The sequence below is a fragment of the Manis javanica genome, chromosome 3 (assembly GCF_040802235.1).
Source record: "Manis javanica isolate MJ-LG chromosome 3, MJ_LKY, whole genome shotgun sequence".
NCBI lineage: Eukaryota > Metazoa > Chordata > Mammalia > Pholidota > Manidae > Manis > Manis javanica.
Genome location: NC_133158.1, coordinates 7,017,262 through 7,041,156, shown reverse-complemented (window position 1 = coordinate 7,041,156; position 23,895 = coordinate 7,017,262). Strand labels below are relative to the sequence as shown.

The following is a 23,895-nucleotide window of genomic DNA, read 5'->3' as shown; positions in this document are numbered from 1 at the left end:
TTAGTAAAGAATTAGGTCCAGAAGATACACATATGATCAAACTGTATAAAACTAAAGGAGATATGGACAAAATTCACAAAATGCAGAGCACCAGTAAGGGAGGGCAAAACTGAAATCTAACCAGAATACTTTGGGATATATAATAGTATTGCTTTTACAGAGCAAATGCATAGAACAAGATGAACTGAACTTCACTGGTTTCCCTGTCAATTGAAAAAAAGCCCACTTGTCCTAAATAGACTAAGGTGATAGTAAAAGATGGCTGATGGCACACTGCACACTAGAATACCGGCTCCATGGGGCCAGGGGATTTGTTTTAACTCAGCCTGGCACTGAGCAAGTGTTCAAGAGTAATGGCTGAATGAGTCAACAGCACTCTGAAGTCTACAGAATACTATGTACACATTTTAGGAATTCATGTCTAGATTAGGGAATTCTACATAGCTAGAAATGGAATTTTCATAACAAAAAGCCAGATATATCTGAGACCTAAAACTAGAGTTTCAGGGAAGAAAAGAATTTCCCTCTAAATGCCACACTGACTAGAGGCAGATAAGAAGCCTGTATAACTTGCTTGCGTTAAGTGTTTACACATGTTCATAAATTTCCTTTATTTTTTTACATTGTCAGCATAATGAAAAATATGAGTCCATATACTTCTAAAGGGCCATTTAAATGGTAAAACTAACTAACTATACATAACTTAGATTCATCATGGTGAAATTAAAGGAACACACAATGTAGATAAAATCCCCTAAAGATGACGATATGATTTATGGAAAATATAATAGACAAAATCAGTATCTCAGAGATCTAAGGAGAAAATATAAAATTCAACTGTTAAAACCTATTCAATATGAACTAAACTTAGAACAATGAACACAGAAGTAAGACAAAGCCCTCCAACATTAAAGAAATTTAATCCAGGATAATAGGCAAGAATAAAACTACAGCACAGTGATAAATATCATAACAGAGACAGGACAACTTCTAATAATGACTGATTTGGCTACTTAAAAGCTTATATGGAGAATTAAAAAAAGACACATCTTACTATAAAGCATTAGCACCTGCATAAAAGGTTTCTATATCTGTCACATGAATAGTAAAATCAATACCAGGAAAATTAATTTTATGTAAAATTATCATTAAGAAGGTTACATTTAAATATTTAATCAACACAATGATGACAAAATTTTGTTGTAAATCAAAGTATTCTGTTGTTAGAATAATGACTAATCTGACTAGTTAGTTCATTTCTTCTCACTGTTCTTTTTAAACAAAATACCTGCAGGCAACAGACATGCAATTAAAGCTATAGTTCAAGTTCAAACAACACCCTTTGAACACACTAAAATGATAGCCCACTAAAATGTCCTGTCCTACTTCTCACATTCGAATACTGTTTTAGATTCACCTCTAAGAAGGACTTTATCTGAATCTAAAATACCAAGCAAAATTTGAGGTGAAATGATATATCGCTTTCCATTAATAGATATGTCTTTATATGGATCAGTTTCAACTCTAAAGTTTAGTAAAGGAGATGTAAATTGGTTAAGTATGAGATCTCTACTACTTTCTAAAATTCCAAGTTTTGAGTAGCTTATGTAAGCAAGTTTAGACACTATGCCAAAAAACAAGCAATTTTTGGAGTTTTCTGTTGACATACGAGTTCATTTCATAGTTTTTTGAAAATTATACTAAAAATACTGAAATGAACCTTTAAGTAGGCATAACTTAGAAAATTAATCATACCTTAACCTTTTTTTAGTTCTCAAACTGTTTTTCAAGATCCTGAGAAATTTACACTGTTTCGTGCATGTTTTCTTAGTAGCAGAGCCGGATTCAGGAAGTGACAGTGCACATTTTGGGTTTTGACATACCTACTTTACAATAGAAAACATTATGCAAGTAAAAGAGTGCTAAGGTTCAGAACTGCAAAGAGTAGCTACATAAAATGGTACTCTTTGCAAAGTAAGACTGCTGCTATCTACTTACACTGGGCCAAAACTTATTAAAAAACCATTCCTCCAAAATCTCCTTCTACCCCATCCCCTGCTCAATATAAGTTTTCCATCCTAGAACTTATAAAATGTATTTAAAATACATATTTCTGTACACCTTTATTATCTTTACATTCATGGATATGACTCTCTAAAATTGAAAATACCTTGTTCGAGCCCTTTGCTCCAAAATAATATATGTTTCTCTATTAAATTTTGAGTGAATTTTAAATATTTCTCTCTAAAATTAACTATAGTACTTTATTTCTAACTACCTAGTTTATGAAACAGTTCCACATACATGACTGTATTTTATACAGTAAAAATTCAGAAGAATTATTAAGACTTAGGTGTTCAATTAATAATTACTTAATATCTTCATTTTTACTTAATGTTGGACCTATAGTTTAATAGTTACATATTTAGCACCTATCACAAAAACAAGAATACAAAACTGAAAAACTATCATAAAATTAGATAAATAGAAAACAAGTGATTAAAGTAGCATAAAATTAGTAACAGAATTTTGTAATCCATAAAATGTATCTCTTATTGAAAAAATATTTAGATTTTACCAGTGTTTCACATTTTTTTTAAACCTTGGTTTGTAAGTTTCTATGACCATAGTTAGGTGTTTGTCAGGTTGGTACTAAAACATTTAACTCTTTTTTTAAGTATTACAGGAGTTATGCTAAAAATTTAATTTTGGCCAAATGTAAATTAACTATCAATCACCCCCGAATTAAGAAGTCCTTAGAGAGTCTCTCGTTCATATTCTTTGGATATAATAAGAGCTGGATATACATATCCAGCTATACAGATATGTGCATAGATTTATTTATACACATATATACACAAACTTTGCAGAGAAGTACTTTTGTTTTCTACCAACAGAAATGGAGACAAATTCCTAGCTTTAAAAACTCAGAATATCAAAAACATACTAGGGAATATCATCTGTGGATACTGAATCTCTGATTCGTGCATTATTACAAAATTTTAACATTCCTATATATTTTTGACATCTTTGACTTATGTCCCATTTGCATAAATTATTCCTAACTCAGTAAGATTTCAACCTACAGTTAAGTCCATTGAGAGATTAATATGGATAGGGGGTGCCTAACCTATATGGCTCTCTCATTTCACTTTCACCCCTCCCACCCCCATGCTGTGGGGAACACCAGTCTCCTTGAAGTAGTAATAATTAAAGCTGGAGAAAAAATAAATTATCATCACTGAAGTGTACATGCACATCTCTTTCATACAGAAATACCCTCTGAGTCAAGCACTTTCAGAGCTGCCCCACACACTACAGCCTTCTTAACCCACTGACAGTGAGCTTCCATACCCACCATTCAACCAAATAGCCCTCAAGCCACTGCTGAGATGCCCAGCTGCCAGATCCACTCTCAGCCCTCATACAGTGCTATTAACAATCACCTTCTCAAAAACTCTCCCCCGCGCTGTACCACACAAATCCAATCTTTCCTATCCTCCTACTTCTCTGGCTGCCCTTTGAACTCTGGTTTCTTTTTCCCTGACAGCTGTTCAAATGTTGATCATCCCCAGGGTTCTTTGGAGCCTCTATTCTAGAGATGTACAAACTTCCCTGGGAGTGCATTTCCCATAGCTTTCTCTGTAGTGGTTGATGATTCCCAAATCTGTCTCCCTCCATCCAGATGACGTGGTAACACTCCAGGAATGTAGTTCTGTCCTTTCTACCAAATCACTGGTCTCCTTGCCTGTAGGCACAATTCCAGTCCTTTCCACATCATTACCAAGACTGCTCCTCTAAATGAAGATCTAATCATTTGATTCTATTACTGAAAATCTTACGGAATTCCTTACCACTGTCCTAAAGGAGAAAGCACCATGATAATTAAAATCCCTCACGACTTAGTCCTAAACTACTTTCTCTGCCTCATCTTCTGTACCTTTCCCAACATGATGTCACACAAAATCAAAGTTTTTCAAACAAGCCATCTATTTCTACTCCTCCACGCTATTACTCATGCAATTTATTAGTGCTGCCTAACATGCCTAACTCCCCCCTCATTTGCATGCTAAAATCCTATTCCCTTAAGACTTATTTCAGATGTCAACTCTGGTGACATTTTTTCCCTCCTCATTGCCTCACCAGTCGGTCAGTCTATCCTCGACTCTTCTGCTGCAGCTCATTTGAATAGTGCCTTTCTTAGCAATGATTTCAATGTACTGCAGTTATCTGTGGACATGTCCACTTATGCAGAATCACTAAAAGCAAGAGTCATATCTTTTCACCCCTGGGTCTTAGTCAGCTAGTAAGCAGGCCACACAGTAGATGCCCAATAAGAAAATGCTATGTAATTTATATCACTCTCTATCTTAAATAGTCCAGTGTTTGGCCCTACAAATTAATATATCCCAGTGTTTTATTTGAAAATATGACTCATGTAGATTTAGTCCATGACAAAGCAAATGAATGGGCAAGATAAAGTAGATTAAAGAGATGTCTGGGAAAAAAACACTTATGATTAAACCCCGTAGCTCAATGTCAAAAGTCAGTTATTCAAACAGGATGCTAAGTAGTGTATCAGTGACACAGTCTTCGATCTCTCATAAAAAAAGCAATGCTACTTCAAATTATAATTTCTTTTATGCCTTAATTTTCTTATCTCCAGGAAAGATACAAACCATTTACCTTATGGATATTAGAATGTTCTTAAAAAGAGATTGGAGAACAACTTCATCTTTGCTAAATGCATTCTCATTTGATATTTCCAAAGCAACGTAATTTTCACCTTGAGTTGGGAAGCAAGCCAACTGTAGTAGAATATATGTATGACTTACTCAATTATTCCACGCTTCTTCCTAGATGAATATTAATATTAATGATACTTACTGCCCAATTGCATCACAGGTGGCCAAGTGACCTACTCTGGCCAATGAAATGTGAGTGGAAGTGAATGAGCAGAATCTTTAAGTGTAATTCCACAGCCCTGCATAGCTCTTCTCCTTCTACCATCAGAACATGTTCCATATAGGAGCTGCTCCTTTAGCCTGAATTCCAGAAAGGAGAACAGCTGTGGATGGAGCTGCCATCGACCTAAACATGTTATATGAGCAAGAAATAAGTCTTTGTAGTTCCAAGGCACTGAAGTCTTGGGGCTGTTTATTACCACAGTACAACTAGCATAAACTAGTCAATAAACTTAATTAGATGTTCTTCCCCTATTGTACCTTAACGCCCAGGCATATACTGCTATAAAAATATTGTACTATATTTAAAGGTTTTTCTATTGTCTTACCCAAATACTCTTATAATTTCAAAAAGTCAGACATTTGCTTTTTTCATCTCTAGCACCTGGTAGTAGAACACAGATAAATGTTTGCTGAAAGAACTGTACAGGTAGCCATCACATATTTTCCATTAAATTTCATATAGATTGAGAAGTGCCTCAAATTCTCTAAAAAAAGTAAATGCTTATGTTTGATAAATCTTGTTACCATTTTATTCCACAGTGGAGAGTGTTAAAATTAAAATATATAAAAATACATAAGGTGGTATGAATAGAAATTTAAACATTATGTTAACACTAGAGTCTCAATCTTTGTGATTTTCCTAAACATTTGTGCTATTTTTATCCTAAAGCATCTTAAACTGTAACAGCACTCCAAAATGAGTTATATATTCATTTTACAAGTAAACTTTACTATAACATCTATATAGGCAGCTTATAAGACATCGCTAGCCAAAAGTCACACAGGATATTTTCTAGGTGTGTTTTCTTTCCTTCTTTTTTTTAAAGTAAGGTTTTTTTCAGCTGATACTAGCAGTCTGAATAAGAAAATAAATGCCTATGACAAAAGTTGTCGTCTTATTCCACTTAATGCAGAAATGCATGGTAGATCAATGTACTTTCACTTCTCAGTATTCTACCAGAATACTATAGTCATACCACCCATGTGATCTCTATGGAGAATGACAATGTAATGATTTTTAAAATATGAATAATCTGTAAGTATGAACTCATAATCTCTGGGGAATTGGGCTCAGGCATCAGTGCAATTTAAAAGCTCCAGATGATTCTAATCTGTCGCTGAGGTTGCATATTATTGCAGTCCCCTCTTACCTGCAGTTTCGCCTTCTGTGGTTTCAATTACCTGTGGCCAACCAATCTGGAGGCAAATGCTCCTCCTTCTGACGGATCACATCATCAGAAGGTCAATAGTAGTCTTAATACTACAGCACAACGCTTACATCATTCACTTCACTTCATCTCCTCATGTAGGCATTTTATCATCTCACATCATCATAAGAAGGGTGAGTGCAGGAAAGTAAGAGATTTTGAGAGAAACCATACTCCATGTACCTTTTATTACAGTGTATTGTTATAATTGTTCTATTTTATTACTTACTGTTGTTAATCTTTTACTGTGCCTAATTTATAAATTAAAATTTATCATAGGTATGTATGTATAGGAGAAAACATAGTGCATATAGGGTTCCATACTCTCCGCCATCCCAAGCACCCACTGGAGTCTTGGAACATATCCCCCATGGATAGAGGGGGACACTTGTATATTTCTTTCAATGTCCCTACAAAAGATAAACAACTTTTTTCTTTCAATTTAACTCTGGGCCAGTTTTTAAGGGAGTGGCTTTAACCATTTCCTTAAAATAGTTTATACTATGAATCTCCATTTCAACTTCTGGAGGTTTTGATTTAAATAGTAATTTTTATCACGCTTATGAAATGTATCTTTAAAACACAAATTTAAAACAAAAGGAAACTTTCACTATCTTATATGTTACATGGTGTCAGAAAGCTCATGGTATCAATGCACTTTTTAAATTGCAGAGCTGTTAAATATAAGGTCATATTAACAAAAAGACTTCTCATTAAAAGGCAAGTTCTGCCTATAAATGCACAGCATCCACAAGAGGCAGAAGTGATCAGAAAGAACTGAAGTAACACTGGAAAAATGGGGACTCTGAAAAGACTGGGAATTTGACTGAAAAAGTCCTCTTTGAACATAAGCCCTTATTAATGGTAGAGTATTCCCAAAACTTCACTGTTTAAGAGGTGTTAAGACCAGTGTTCCTGAAAATGGAAATGTCCTATAGCCAACAAATAAATGTGAGTCTCAAAATAAAAAGATATAAATCTGAATCTACCTAAAAAAGCCAGGCTAACCACATTTTCTTTTTAAGTTAATAGACAAATGTTTATATTTATTTAGAATAGGTAGTATAGTTGCAAGTGTCCAAAAGAACTAAAAAGGTAGTTTCCTTGTGTCTTAATCTCGTATCAACCCAGTCTTGACTCCTACCCAACTCAGGTAACCATGGTTACTAATTCCTTATGTATCAATTCCAGATGTCTCTACACATAAATAACTAAGTAACAAATATAGATTCTTATTTTTTCCTCCTTTGCACAAAAGGGAGATTATTATATATACTGTGCTGTACCTTACTTGTGCTTTATTACCTGACAATATATATCCTCATTCTTTTTATAGACTTTTCAATGAAGCGGAATCTCAAAGTCAGCTTCTTTACTTTATAACTCTTTATAATCCCCTTATAAGATCATCCCAACAAAGACAAACATAAAGTAGCTGCAATAAGAAATCTTTGGAATTTTAAACATCTTACCTGCTATTTTTACCATGAAGAATTTATTGAAATACGAAATACCTACAAAGAAGTGAACAAATCACATATGTACAGCGTGATGAATCACCCCTGAGTGAACACATCCTTGTAACTACCACCCAGCTCAAGATATAAAAAGTTAATAAGATGCCACCTACCTGATTTTTTAATATTGTTATCTATTAGTATATTATAGGAGCTATGTTAGAGACAACAGTGTCGACTTCCTACACGTCCATTTGGGATACAGTCGAGGGGGTCATGTTTTTTACATCCACTTCAAATGGCTTGGACTTTGTTATTTTTCTTTTAACAATTTAAGTAATTCGTACACACAAAAATAAATGTAAACATAAAAATGAGAACTAAAAATAATAAAACAAACTCCATGTACCTAACACTCTCTCCTCCTTCCATCAGGGCAAGCAGTATGGTTAGTGGTTTAGAGTCCAGACTTTGAAGCCAGAGTAGCCGGGTTTGATTACAAGGTCTACCACTTATTAGCAGCGTGATCTGGGGAAGTCAAGGTTTTCTGCACCCTTATTTATAAGCTCTTTTATTTATAAATGAGAATTAAAATAGTGTCTGCTTCACAGCAGGTACTTGTTTCTATGAATTAAATACTAAAATACTTTCCAGAATACATTATGTAAAATTAGGCTATTTTTGTATTCACTCTCTGCCTCCCTCGTAAGGAAATGTTTACCATTCTATCACTATATATGCAGTGAAGTAGATACATGAATTCATAATTTAAAAATTTTAACTGGCATCAAAGTTCATTTATTCCTTTGCAACTTGTTTTTCGCACTCCACATTCTGAGATTCACCTCCATTGATATATACATCTGTTGCTCATTCATGTTCATTCCTGTGCAGTATTCCATAGTGTAAATTAACAGAAGTGTTTACATACTCCTGTCAATGAACTTTGAGATTTTTTCCAGTTTTTTGCTATTACAAAAAATGCTACTACAAACATGCTTGAACATGTCTTCTGGTGCAGGTATAAAGCAGCTTTTCTAGAGTACATACCATGCGCGGCATGAATGCGTGCATGTGTATGTATGTTTTTCTGGAGTACATAATGTGTCATTAGATATACATAAATTTAGCACTTTAACAATGTCGAATTGTTTATCAAAATGATTATATTATAGCATCATTTGCTTTTATTAGAAAAGAAGTGATTGATGACCTAAGCTTCCAATTAAAAACTAGAAAATGAGGAAATTAAACCCAAGGTAGGCAGAGAGAAGCATATAATAAAGAACAGAAACCCATGAAACAGAAAACAGAAAAATAAAGAAAAATCTATTAAAAATACTAAGAAGATCAATAAAGTTGATGAACTTCTAGCCAAAGTGGTAAAGAAAAAAAGAGAAAAGATACAAATTTGGTTTCAGACCACCACAACAAATTGAATATCTCAATAAAGCAAGTCAAATGAATTTCTTGATTTCCCAGTGCATATAAAAGTTATATTTACACTGTACTGCAGTCTACTAGGTATGCAATAACCTTATGGCTCAGAAACAATGTACCGTAATTAAAAGAGACTTTATTGCTAAAAAAATGCTAACCATCATCTGAGTTTTCAATGAGTTCATAGATCACCACAGCAAATAAAATGATAACAAAAAAGTTTGAAATATTGTGAGAACTACCAAAATGTGAGAGTGACACAGAGCGAACAAATGCTGTTAAAAAAATGGTGCCAACAGACCTGACTGCTGCAGGGTGGCCACAAACCTGCAATCTGTAAATAATGCAACATCTACAAAGTGCAATAAAGCAAGGTATACCCGTACTGGGAATGAGAGAGGTGCCATCACTACAGATTCTATTAAAAGGATAATGAGTTATGTTACGAATAATTTTATGCCAATAAAATGAACTTAGATGAGACAGACAAAATTTCTTAAAAGACACAAAACTACCAAAGTTAATGCTGAGAAACAGATAACCTCAAAAGGCCTGTATCTATCAAAGATATTGAACTTGTAGTTTAAAACTTTCCACAAAAAAATAGAAAAACAAAAATAAAACACAATATATTCAGATGGCTTCACTGATGAACTCTAACAATCACTTAAGACTAATCCTTCATGAACACAGATGAAAAAATCCTTAATAGAATATGTGCAAATCAAATCCAGCAATTTTTAAAAGGATAATGTAGTACACTCAAAGTGGACTTTTACTAGGAATATAAAGTTGATTTAACATTTAAAAAATCTTGTATTTGTTTATTGTCCATTCTTATTTCTTCTTCTGTGAAATTAGTATTGTGTCTTTAGACCATTTTTTCTGTTGGGGTGTATTTTTTATTAATTTGGACAGGTCCTTTTTATATTCTGCATACTAATCCCTTGTAAGTGATATATATTACAGATATCTTCTCCGAGTTTTTCTTCTTCAGTTTTTTCACTATATTTTGATGAAAAAATTAATTCTAATGTATTTGAATTTATCAATCCTTTCCTTCAATGTATGCTTTTTGTGAATTACTTAAGATAACCTTCCCTACTACAAGGTCGTAAAGATATTCTATGTCCTCTTCTAAGAGGCTTTCTAAAAAAGACAAATTTCTTAAATTAGTACTGGTATAATTTCTTTGGAGAAAGGCACTGGGTTGACGATGGTTTTTTAACTACCTACAAAGTACTGGGCTCTGCAGCTACACTGTAGGGATACGAAGCAGCACAGGGTATGACAGCTGCCTTTAAGAAGATACAAACTAACTGGGACTATAATAATCAAAGAGCTTACCCAGAACAATATATATTCAATTAAGTTTTGTGATAAACATGATCTAAGTTCAAAATATTAAGAGAAGGGACAAATTAGTGAGAATTGTGACAATCAGTGAAATTGCATGAAGAAAGCACTCACTCAAACTTCACTGAATAATTTCAACTTATAATGAACAACAAAATCCAGAATTTATCCCAAACGTATCCATACTTAAAAGAGCCAACAGATAAAAACCACAAAGTCTGAATTAATGCAAAACTTGGATGTGACAGCAACAGAAAATGTAAAATACAATACAGGTAACAATGTAAAATAGAACACATAAATGTTAAAGAAATTATTTTGTGTGCCTGCTTAGGGCCAAATATAATACAGATTAACCCAGCCCAGGTCTGCAGACAATCAAGAAATTCAAAGTTCAAAAGCAAAAGAAGGTTGGCAGGTTAGGTGAGTTGGGCAACAGAGTTAACAGCTACTCCTGAAGCATCACAGTCATAAAAGCGTAGCGGCGACATTGATCCCAGGAAAGAAAAAGAGCACCCTCTTCTAGCAAGTATTTTTTAAAGCAACTAAACTTTAACATTTTAAGCCTTTTTTTCTCCAGCTCCAACATCCAGATTCCAAATATTTTATTTTGGGGAATAATATTTTGGCAGCAGGACTTACGTGTCAGAATTCAATCCTTTGCACAGGAAGTAGGGAGGGTTAGAGTCAATCAGCAGACTTACAAACAAAACAGTCACTTCAGGAAATGATTCTCTACTGAAATCTGCAATTTACTGGCACACCTGAGCTTCCACATCATGATGATGGCAAAGCAGTAATAAAGATTAGCAGAAGTAGGCAGCAGTAACAACTAATTGTTATAACACAACCGCCTAAAATTTCAAAGTGCTTTTTAATCACTTTCTCACACACATTATGCAAATAGTTTACCTACTGTTACATCAGCTTTCAAAACAGCTGCAGCTAAAACTAAGGATAAAAATTTGACACAATTCTCAAGTCAGATCACTAGTAAAGAAAGGAGGGGAGAGAACTATTAAAACCAAGTATAATGCCAGTAAACTTAACTGATGCTTTTCTGAAAACCTTGCTTCCACACAACTGACAAGTATGAATAAAAACTCAACTTAGAGTATCAATTTAAAGTGGCAATAATAGTACTACTACATAAGTCACAGGCTTTCAGATATATTCCCAGTGAAATTTGAATGTAGGGTCTATCACTTAACACCTGCCTCTGACTGGGACATTCACATGCAATATTTTCTTCATCATTGTTCTTGAAACGTCTCTCATTTTTTGTTCAAAATATTCGGTCTATACTTCTGGCAATATCAGAAATGGTACTGAAATGAGTTTTCAGAATTTAAAATGACTGACAAAAAAATACACCTTAAAATGATACCCAGAAGTGCAATCTTTTAATACCCTAGGAGAAAAACAATCTTGAAAATAAGAAATCATATCTTGGAACCTTCAAATCGTGTCTACTCACTATACCTATGAATGCATTCTTCATCATTTTCCAATCACCCTATTGTGAAGTCAGCATGTTAAAGCCAATGGACGTCTCAAACCCCCCTATAAAACATACCAGTTTAGCTAATGAGGGTTATCTGGATGGATTAAGAAGAGGATGAATGGCCTTCCCGAAGTTGCAAATCAAAGATTCTTACCCCCAAGGTTTGTGCCTTGGTTCCCTAAAAGTTTTTGCCTTATTGAGCTACCAGCCCTTGTACCTCCGCAGCCTTCCTGAAATGGAACCTGATTTAGGCTGTCCTCTACCTTACCATTCAATCTCAACTATCAAGTCAACCCAGTAGCAGCATTTCTTAACGTACAACTGCCTCCTAACTATCCTTCTGGGCTTATGTCTTTTGATGCAGACCTTTACATCAGGACACCTGCTATTTTCTACCCTAAATCTTCAGGGTCCAAGTCAAGTCCCCCTTTCTAGACTAACAAGCCTTCCCTAACTTAATCACATAGAGCTTAGTTCCATTTAGAACTTAATCCTTCCCTCATTGTTTATGGGGGTTAGCTCTGGCTTCCCAAACAAACTATACGCTCCTTTAAGACTAAAGTAACATTTTAATACCTTCATTATGCCCCATGCTAGCGCCTAATATGCATACACTCTCTTGCACATTTCCTGATTAACTGACTTGATTCTCATCATAGACTTCTTTAATTTCAAATCTTCAAGTAAGGCAGGCCAAATATGCTATTGATTTTTATTGCTTTAAATACGATGACTATACAAACTTGGTACTGGATATCAAGTATTAACTATAAGACTATTTGAACCACTGTTACTCACAACACTCTGACACCAAATGTGTTGATGTCTTTTCCAACGCTACTTCGCCAAGTCTTTGATATAAGCTGGGTAACATGTCAATTCGGACACTGTCTACCTGGAGCTGATGTCACACCCACAAGGGCTCAGTTCCACAAGACTTCCCCCACTTCAGATGCCAGTCACAAGCCCCAGGTTATCACTGATACTTCTACATTCAGATACTCCTAATTCATTCCTCAGACTTCGGTAATTTGCTAAAATGACTGCCAGAACTCAGGAAAGCACTTTACTTGCTATTATTAATTTATTATAAAAGATAGAACGTGAATGGCTAAATGGAAGAGATGCACAGGGTAAGGGGTGGGGTAAGGGATGTGGAGTTTCCATGCCTTCTCTAGACATGCCACCATCCCAGCACTTCCATGTGCTCACCAAACTCAAAGCTCCCTAAATCTCAATGTTTAAGAGTTTTTCTTGAGCTCCATCTTCAGCTGGCACTGCCCCCCTTTCCTGTAGATTGATAAATGGGGCTGAAAGTTCCAACCCTCTAAGCCCTTGGTCTTCCTGACCAAGCCCCATTCTGAAGCTACCTGGAGCCCCAGCCACCAGTCATCCAATTAGTTTACAGAAGACGCTCATCACTCCAGAGATTCCAAGAGTTTTAGGAGCTATGGGCCAGGAACCTGGAGCAAAGACCAAATGCTTGTTTGTTTTCTTATCATATCATACTATTTCTTCAACATATTCAAAAATGTTTCAAGGTATCAAAGAATTTACTTAGTTTAGGAGACTCTAAAGACAGATATTCAAAGGAAAACACTTTTTAACAGTGAAACAGCACACCTATGGCCAACAGGCACACAGGTCTTACTATGCAAATAACCAACTAAAACAGCAAAGCAAAACCTAAGAGCCACAGTTACCAAGTACTTACTCTGTGCCAGGCATTCTGCTAATGCTTTACAAGAATTCTCATTAAATCTCTACAAAAATCCTATGAGGTGAATCCCACTATTAGCCTCCTTTTACAGATGAGGGAAACTGAGGCACAGAGCCTTCCAAGGTCACACATCTGCCCAGTGGCCCCTGGATTCCAACTCAGGTAGTCCAACTCCAGAACATTCAGTCTTTGGCCCCACTGCCTCCCCTATGTTCTCTGCCAGCAGTGTTCAACTACCCCAAAGTCTGGGTGGCAGCTCTATTTTCCCCTCCCCAGTTCAGTTAACTTCTGGGTTTGCATTTCGCGGAACACACCATTTTCTTCCAGGCTTTTCTGCCTTAAACACATACTAGTCCTGCAGGCTAGAGCACCCTGCTCTTCATATCCAGCTGGCAAAGCCCTGCTCACTCCACAGCAGCAGCTTAAAAACAACTTTCTCTGTAAAGCCTTCCTCATTCCTTCCACATTTTCTGCTCCCAATCTTGGGGACAGGAATATATCAGTCTTGTAGCTCCTTGGAAACAATTACTCAGATACTTCTACTGTTGGACTTATTTGTATTGTAACTGTATTTTTCAGAACTACGTACTGGGACGACTCTGCACTGCAAGTATGAGATACTCAGGTACTTGTTAAGAGTAGGAATGCATAATGGGTCCAGTTCAAGTTCAACTATAATTTAAATGAATACCTTCTTCTAGTCACGCCTGCATCATTCATTCTAACGATGTCTTACTGTTTCCTATGTGCCTGCATGTGCGAGAGATTTACTGGTGAGGAAAATTTAATATCTTAAGCTTCCCAGGTTCAGATTAGGACTTTTAAACAGTTTCCAACCATTTGTCAGCTCTCACATGAAGACTTTGGCACTACAACTCCCAATAATACCAACATTGTTCCTACTAACAACTATTTCAAAATTGGGAACACACTCAAGCTGCTAAACTTGTTAAAACAAAAGTCTAACCAAGAGTAAGACACTCACATGAAGGAAGGAGTGACAAAAATTAAGCTACACAATACTTCAGAAACCGCTCTGCTAATCCTACCCACATCTCACCACTCATTCTACACTCTTTCACTTCCTACACCCTAATCTGCTTTCACTAAGCCATTACACCATCTAACATTCCTTTGTGTATAAGAGCTTTGCTGAGATGTAATTCATATACCACACAATTCACCGATTTAGAGTATACAATTCAGACTTGTGCAACCATCACAATCGATTTTCTAACACTGTCATCATCCCAGAAAGAAACTCTTACCCATTTAGCAGTCACACATTACATTAGTCAGCTAGCAAAGCGCTTAGTTTAGGAGGCTGTAACGGCAGATAGTCAAAGAAGATAACTTTTTTAATAATGAAAAAGCCAGAAAAACAACCAATCGGATGTGTATAAACACACACAGAGAGAGATTTACTTTAAGGAATTGACTCATGTGACTGTGTGGGGCTGTCAAGTCTGAAATCTGCAGGGCAGGCCAACAGGCTAGGGACCCAGGGGAGAGACACTGTTCCAGCCTTGGGTGTGAGGGGCTGTCTGGAGGCAGAACGCCTTCTTCGGGGGAACATCAGCCTTTCCTCCTAAGGAATTACTTGGATGAGCCCACTCATACTCTTGAAGGTAATCTTTTCACAAAGTCTACTGACCTAAATGTTAATCACATTCTAAAAATACCTTTACAGCAACATCTAAACTGGACCAAAAACCACGGCCTAGCCAAGTCGATCTAAATTAACCATCAGACACGCTCCACTATGCCAGCCCCTGGTAACCGCTAATCTACTTTCTATGAATTTGCCTATACTACATGTTTCATATAAACAGAGTGATACAATATATATTTCATATAAACAGAGGTATACAAGGTTTTGTGTCTGACTTCTTTCACGTACCATACTGTTTTTAAGATTCATCCACATTGTAACATGCAGCAATATTTCATTCCTTTTTGTTGCTGAATAATATTCCATTATATGATATATCACTTTTTATTTATCCATTCATCAGTTGATGGACATTTGGATTCTTTCTACTTTTTTTATTATTATGAATAATGCTGTTATGAACATTCACACAAGTTTTTGTGTGGACACATGTTTTCATTTCTCTTGAGTAGGAGGGAAATTGCTGAGTTCTGTGGTAACTCTACCATATTCCTTTTTACTATGCAGGCTTTTTGAAAAAATTCAAGGCTATGAATTTTATTTTATTCTACAATCATAACTACCATAGCTACCATACCATAACAACAATGTTGTTTATCTACATACCCAAGAAGGTAAAGGCTAACATACAGCAGGATCTTATTTTCTACCCCCGAATTTTTTTAAATGGAAAGAACCTTATAACTAGCATCTAATAATACAGTAATTCTATAGTCAAAAAGGTAAAAAACCAAACATAGTCATTTTTTCCTAAATTAGACTTACTTATGGGGGGGGGGCTTTATATATATATTCCATTTAAAACACAACCTCCAAATGTAATACATTTAGAAATTACCTAATGAAAGAAAAAGTACCTTTTTTAGCATATCATAGTATCTGAACAGGGCTACTCCAATATATTTACACATGAAGAGTTGTTTTTATTCAACGTACAAAATGTTAAGTGGTGAAAAAATATTGTTTGAGGAACTGATCTTCCATTAAAACTTTAAACTGATTTACTATAAAGATATCTAAGAATTAATAGACAATAAAAGTTTTTATTTCAGTGTATTTTTTCTTTTGATATTTTGTTCACTAACAGGTTGGTGATGAGATTGATGATGACTAGGAGTGCTGAGGTAGCAAGCAAGAGAGTGGTTGTGAGTGTGCATTCTGCAAGCAGGTCACAGGTTCGAATCCCATTCCACCACTATCTCTGTTACCCTCAACTATTCCTTCACCTTTCTGCACCTCAGCTTTCTCAGGATAATAAGAGTATCTACTTCAAAAGTTTGTTGTGAGGAGTAAATGAGATAATGCACATAACTCTTAGCACACCACCTCGTAAGTGCTCAAAAAATAATAGCCGTTAATTTTACAGCAGTCTGCATACTTATCTGAACTTAGACCATCTTGACACGTTCAGATAAGACTACCACAATTCACTTGATATCAATTAAAAAGTGCATTTAAATTATGATCCAACTGCTTGTTAAAAAAAAGTAATAACAACAACATTTATCTACATACCCAAGAAAGTAAATGCACAGAAAAAATTCCGAAAATCACACACCAAACCAACAATACAGCTACTACTTCTGGAGTAGAGGAAGAGGATGGGAGGTATCTGTGTGAAGGAGGACACGTAACTCCATAAACCTCCCCCCTGCTTGAACATTTATCAGAGTGTATTCCTGTTATTTGTACAAATAAAACAAAGGAAAAGAAAAAACAACTTAAAAGCCCATATTGGAAACTGACTTCTACTTGGCTCAGCCAGAACTAATCAGTAGTTATAACCATAGCTAAAACTAAACCTGAAAGTATTGACAAAACCTTTATATAAATAAGTAAGAAAAGAAAGTTTCTTATGTCTTTAAATTAAAATGTAACCCAAATTGTATATTTGACAAAGGATACAGTACTAATCACCAAAAACTTCCATGTTTTCAAATGCCTATATAAACTTCATTTTTTTCCTTTACATCAGCTATTCTCTTTAAAGAATGAAAAATACCCAAATTCAAAACACTTTAACTGCCTAAATGCAAGCGTAAGGAATAAATGTATTTATTGCTAAGAATAACAGAGGTATGTTTAAAAATGCTAGCTAACTCAGAGAAATAATTAACTCAGGTTCTCTTAGTCTTTGAAAGTCTGTCATATGACAATCATTTTAGTGATGCCCCTAGAAAATCACAGCTTGATTACCTTTCAAGAGAGTAAAAGACAGGTTTTCATTACAATGACTGTTCAGTCCATAACAAGGTAATTTAGAGTAAATGTCTAGCAGTTGACTTTTATTTCCAGGGGGGAATCTAGATCCTGGTTCCAACTCCCATAGTTACTCATAGATGCCCTTGTGCAAAAAAAAAACTCTCAACATTGAACTCTTTTTGGAAAAGAGGGAGCCAGCCTTGTAGCGGCTCAACGTACCTCTTAAGAGTGTTATGCAAATCAAGTGAAATAACAAAACACTCTGAATATCATAAGCCTTTAAGATAAAAGTATTATTTTGCATGAGTATGTAGATACACATGTAATAGTTCAAAATTAACATCACCAATCGCAAGATTATCAATGATCCCAAAACACTTAGCAAAGTATCTTGCACACTACAAATTCTCCATAAGTAATGGTTTCTACATAGACTACCTACTGGTGATTGAGTCCATGATCTCAAATGGAGAACTAACTCAAATGACCTTCTGCCCTTTGCCCCTCCTCAGGCTTTGTAGAAATAACAGACTGCTGCATTATTCACGTTTCATTCATTTTAACACTTATGTCGTGCCTATTCCCTTGTTCTCAAGAGCTCACATCTGGCAAGGCAATAGTACATTTGCATCATAGTTATTCTGTTGTCTGTGTCCCGTAATGAAATTACATTCAAAGTTCTACGGGACTACAGAGGAAGAAGCAATAAATTCTTCAGTTAGTGGGAGTCAGAGAAGGTTTCATGGTAGAACTGGGCCTCAAGGGATGAAGGGGAAAGGTCATTCTGGGAAACAAAACAGCAAAAAGGCACTTGTTCCAGGGAGACTGAGCACTGTCACATAGCTACTGCACAGAGTTTGGGGCAAAGGGAAAAAAGGAACGTTAGATGAAACTGGAAAAAAAGGAAATCAGAGGCAGATTTTGAAGCGGTTTGTATCAGGACTTTTGAACAGGAGTGTAAACTGTTTATTTACCTACAGTGGCAGTGAAAAGTGTGGGCAGAAGAGTCCTTAGAAAAAAGGCGAGCTAACAAAGGCCTCCGTTTTTCTTGATTCAAGTGATACAATGTAAGAACCAATCTCACAATCTCACAATCTTTGCATTTAAAACTCTAAATGACAGATGCCCTTCTCCCTTCTTATCAAGAAGAACAGATACTAAGCTCTAACATAAATACCACTTGAGAAAACCAAATAGGAGCCTGAGAAGGTAAAGAATAAATTTAACCTTAGGAGTAAAGTCAAATAGCTAAGTAGGAAAAAAATGTTTTAAGTACATACATCATCTACATTTTTAGCAACTTCAAATGATAGATACAATGATACAATATCTCATTTATTTTCCACCACTGTTAAAAGTAACTCAGAAGGAAATGAAAATGGGCTTTGGATATACAACCTGGCCTTCTGAGTATGTTTACAGTCATGTGCCTTAAACATAACACAACAAACACATGACCTCACAAAATCCAGCACCTCTTAATGACCTTTCCACTTCTGGCAACAAAAAAATTAGGTATCTGTTAAACTAACACACAAACAAATAAAATCAATGACTGTATGAGTTGCCATTCTCCCAAAGATCTGAGGCCAAGATCTTTGCTGTCATGTTTACACTTGGGGCAGGAGTGGGAAGAAAAGACTGGTCGTCAAGTTCTGGAGATTCTACCTTTGCAGTGAGCTCCTTGCGGCGTCCCTGGAATGTGCCCTATCACTCTTGCTTCTTATGCCTCGACTTGAGCCAGTCTTCTCATTAAAACTCCTTTCCCTGACTGACTCTATCTACAGTCGGCCCTATTTTAAAAGTCCTATGATCTAGCTCAAATTGCACCTCATTCGTGAAACCTTCCCACCATCCCTGAAACCACCTCATGCATGAAATCTTCCCTGAGATCTCCAGTCCACCTGGCACCTCTCTGCTGAATTCCTCAGGACAAGTTAGTACACTTGTCTTTTGCACTTTCTGGCATATAGTCATTTTCATACCTACTGTGAACCTGGTCTATGACCTTACAAAACGACATCACATCTAAACTGTTAAAAAGCTTTGGGAGAGCAGAGTGGTTACGAGCTTGGGTTCTGGACTCTGTGGTCGAGAGTCAGAACACCTCGATTCAAATCCCAGCTCTACCATTTATTAGCTATGTGAATTTGGGGAAGTTAACCTAACCTAATCTCTCTGTGCCTTAATTTCCTTGCAAGCTATTACAAAAAAAAAAAATAAGCACCTATCTTAAACAGTTATTTAAGGATTAAATAAATTAACATGTAAAGCATTTAGAACAGAGCATGGTGTGTAGTTAGTGCGCAAGTGTTAATTAAGCTGTTACTCATTTTTCTTCGCTCCAGGCCTCTCTACATGCTGCTGTTCCACTCTTAAGGGTGGTTTTGTTATGTCAGAGCTCTGCACAGAGCTCTCCCTAGTCTTCCACGGTCCATGGGTTGGTGCCCTTAGCTTGGTAATCAAGGTGCTCCACAACCTGGTCCCACAGTATCTACTCAGCTTTAGTTACTCAACATTTACTTTATGCAAAATAATAACAAACAAACATATAAGGCAGACACCCTCTCCTCCAGGGCCTGACAGCTAATTACAAAAACAAGGCACAAACATAAAAATATGACACAGAATGGATGTTTACCCGCAGTTAACTCTCCAATCCAGCAAAACCTGGTTCCTCAGTTTTTGAAAGCCACCAAACTCATTCAAAATTATCTGCTTTTGCCTGTTTTATCTCACTGTCATCCCCTCAAAACACACAAAAATCATCCTAAAAGGGCACCTTTTCTTATCTTGTATCTACCCCTATTTTAAGTCTAATTCAAACAGCATCACTCTTGCCATTTAAATGTATGTAATAGTATCTTGCCTCATTCAACTGTTTTCAAGGTGTACAGTCACCCTCTCTACCCAAGATACAGGCTCCTTGAAAGAAGGAATAACAATTTCTTACCAGTTCTCATCATTTTCTCTCCTCTCACCACTACATCCTCCACTGAAACGCATCACGGTAGAACAGGGTGCTCAAAAGTATGCAATGAACATAAGTGAAAAAAGTGAAACCAGACGTAGGCAACAACGACTACTACTTACTGGTAAAGTAAACTACAGTGAGGCTGGAAATAGACTGTCAGGCACCAGAACCACCACCGGTCCACACAGCCTCAAATCAAATGGGACCACCCAAATCAGAAGGAGGCAGGCCACTCACTGTCTTCTCTGTACCCTCATGTGGGTAGATTTGCTTGTCCAGTGATACCTTGAGTCAGGGGAGGGATTAATAACCATTCAATTATCTGCCATCTAATTTGAAAAGTTTGACGTCCAAACGAGTGGCATATGAACTCAGGGCCAGCAGCCATACAAGTCGGTATCCAACCACTACATCCCTGAGTAGATGATTGGAGAGAAAGCTTATTAAATTCCACTTTGTGACAAACCTGTCACCCTCCAACAGGCAAGGTTTTGAGTACCATAACACCTTCCATGAAGTTACCATTAAAAAGTTAGATTTCCTGGACTTCCATGCGCTTACATTTCGCCAGTTCTCTAGAGTGAACAATAATCATTAAGTTTCAAGTGTTTACTGTTTCTTCCAGCTTTAATGGGCCTCCCATGGTGGCCAATGCAGAATGCAACAACCGTAAGTTGAACGTCAACCAAAGGGCAAACGACCCAAATTTTCTACCTCCCAGGGAAAGAGCCAATTTGGACAAAGTTCTCAACTTCATGTTCCAATTTTTGAAATTACTTCTACACATGCCATCACATGACAGAAAAAAATGTATCATTACCTTCCTGAGACTCCACAGCACTACAGCAAAATTGCAGAGAGTGGCCCGGATGGTTCCCTCTTTCCTCTGCTCCAAATGCTCTGCTCCCTAAGTACGGAGGAGCCCCTAATTAGGGCCAGGAACAGGGTGCTAAGTGATCTACATGATTGTCTCAATCCTCCAAACAATAACAGGAACAATTATTACCCCCAGAAGATAAAACAGCCTTAGAGATCTTTGGGGAAAACAACTTGCCAGAGGTGATGCTTAGGGGATGAGATTCCTGCATTGTACAAAGGAATTTGCTGGAACATAGTTAGGCCCCCGAGGACTTTTGTTATGAGACAATTACAGCAGAAATCCTAAAACTGGACCCTTCACACAAAAGAAACAATAAATGATATTCAATCCCACTGTGGGTTTTCTTTAGAACTGTGTACCTCATGATGTCTGGCACATAATAGATGCTCAATAAAAACCTACTGTCTAGCAAAAGCTAAATTTTAAATAGTTAATTCCTGAAACAATTTGATCACATGACAAGATCTGATAGGTCGTTTTAATTATACTACGTGGCACAACACTCAATAATTATATCAACAACTAAACAGCGCATACCCTTAGGTGTGTTTTAGCTAATAAAGCAGGAAAAAATAAATGAAAATCTACACTTATCATTATGAGCATTTAGTAATGCATATAATTGTCAAGTCACTATGTTGTACACCTGAAACCAATGTAACATTATATAGCAACTTCAATGAAAAAGTGAAAGTTGTAGAAATAAGTTATGTATCCTTTAAAGAGTTTTGCTAATAATGAATTCCATTTAAATTTTAACATGTCTCAATTTATACAGTAAACCTTACTGATCTAGTCTTAGTCACCTCAGAATAACCTATTGTGGGGGTTTTAGTATAGTCATGAAAAGCAGTCTTCATATAATCACTATTTTTCAGATAAGTAAAAGAAAAATTCTAAGTCTCCTTTGAGTATTGAATCAATGTAAGGTACACGCATTAGCAGAATATATGTTATCATTCTAGCAAATGTGTTATCTGATTAAGCTGAACCTTAAGTGTGGCCCAGGGACATAAAGACAAAAATGTAAAGGCTGGTTGAGTTAAGGCAATGGTGGTTAACTGATATTTGATTCTGACTGCTGCAAAGGTGAGTTCTATGAATATTCTCTTTAAATGATTATGGGTAATCTATGAAGTCTTTCAGGTACCCCAATATTTAGTTTCCAGGAAGGAGAGAAAAGGGTCTGTTCCACAGGTAAACGAGCATATGGTGTTATACAGAAAAATTAACATACTTTTCAGTTCTCATCCTACACACAGAATAGGGCATAGGTATTATGCAAGCACAAGGCACTTGAGCAATCTTTTCCTCCTTTTTTTGAAAAACAATTTATATAATTCCTTAATTTCGTAGCAAAAGAAGTATCCCTCTCTCTCTTCCTCTTAAGGCCCAGGTTTCTTTCATTTCAAAACACTTTATTGAAAGAGAGGTAAATTCTTTTTAAAACACTTAATTACTTAACCAAGACGAAGCAAAAAAAAAGTCAGATGAAACTGGAGATATTCTTAATAGTCTTATATAACTTCCTCTAAGTTGGAAATTGATTCAGTGGCTCAACTCAAACCTGAGATGTAAGCAAAAAGATGAGCTCTTCAGAATATTTCCCCACACATAAAATTTTAAAAATTGAAAGTCTTTTTCTTCTTGTTTCCTTGAAAAACAAGCACCTAGGTCAACAAAAACATGCTGAAATGGTCACACTTAAAATGAAGATCATTAAATTCATTCTACCAAATCTAGGTAATGCAATAATTGATAGAATTGGGTATCATTTTAGGAAATACATTAATTCCCTAACAGTGATTCTTAAATATCACCTCTGTAAGAATGTATTAAGTATTTTTAGTAAGTGCTACAAGGAACATCAAAAGTGGTTTTCAAAAGCAATAGGTAAATGTTCACCCAACATTCAAACCAAACTCAAAATGTAAAGGTACAGTTGTTCATGCTTAATTAAATTGGCTTTGGTGATTGCAAATTAATCCTTCATAGGTAAATATGCATCAAATCTTTCAAAAATGTAAATTTACTTACACACAAAACTGTCCTTACTAGAAAGGCCCTGATTGAGCTGAACTAAAAGCTACGTGTTAACCGCATCTCACCACTGAGATACTTGAGCCCTAGTGTAATACTGTCCGTGGATTCCCTGCATTACTTTGGGAACTGCTGCTTGCCTAATCAAGCCCTGAACTGCAAATTCACCTTTCTAAAAGGACTCAAAACAAGAAGCCAAGTTTCACTATCTAGTATTCCGAAACGAATTAGGGTTTGGGATTTCACCATGGGAATTGGCCATGTTTATCAAAATGCCATCGCCCTCCCCCGGCATTTAATTACAATACCTCTGTGTTTGCCATTCAACCACCTCAATTAAATTTCCACTAACACCGGACACACAAAAAGTTGATTCCGTGGCCCTGCTCAAAGTCTCCTCTGGGTGCAAACCCTGGAATCCTGCACACGTTATGCAGAAAGGGCCAAGGGAAACGAAAAGTAAAGATTCTTAGAC

The 23,895-nt window shown here is 36.2% G+C and overlaps 1 protein-coding gene and 1 pseudogene across 40 annotated transcripts in view; one reads left to right on the top strand and one right to left on the bottom strand.

Annotated features, from left to right (window-relative positions):
• The window catches only part of SLMAP (sarcolemma associated protein), a 120,441-nt gene that overhangs the window by 94,905 nt on the left and 1,641 nt on the right, over positions 1 to 23,895 (bottom strand). The window lies entirely within an intron of this gene.
• Positions 1 to 23,895, top strand: part of LOC118972520 (pyruvate dehydrogenase E1 component subunit alpha, somatic form, mitochondrial pseudogene) — a 31,763-nt pseudogene extending 7,868 nt beyond the window's left edge.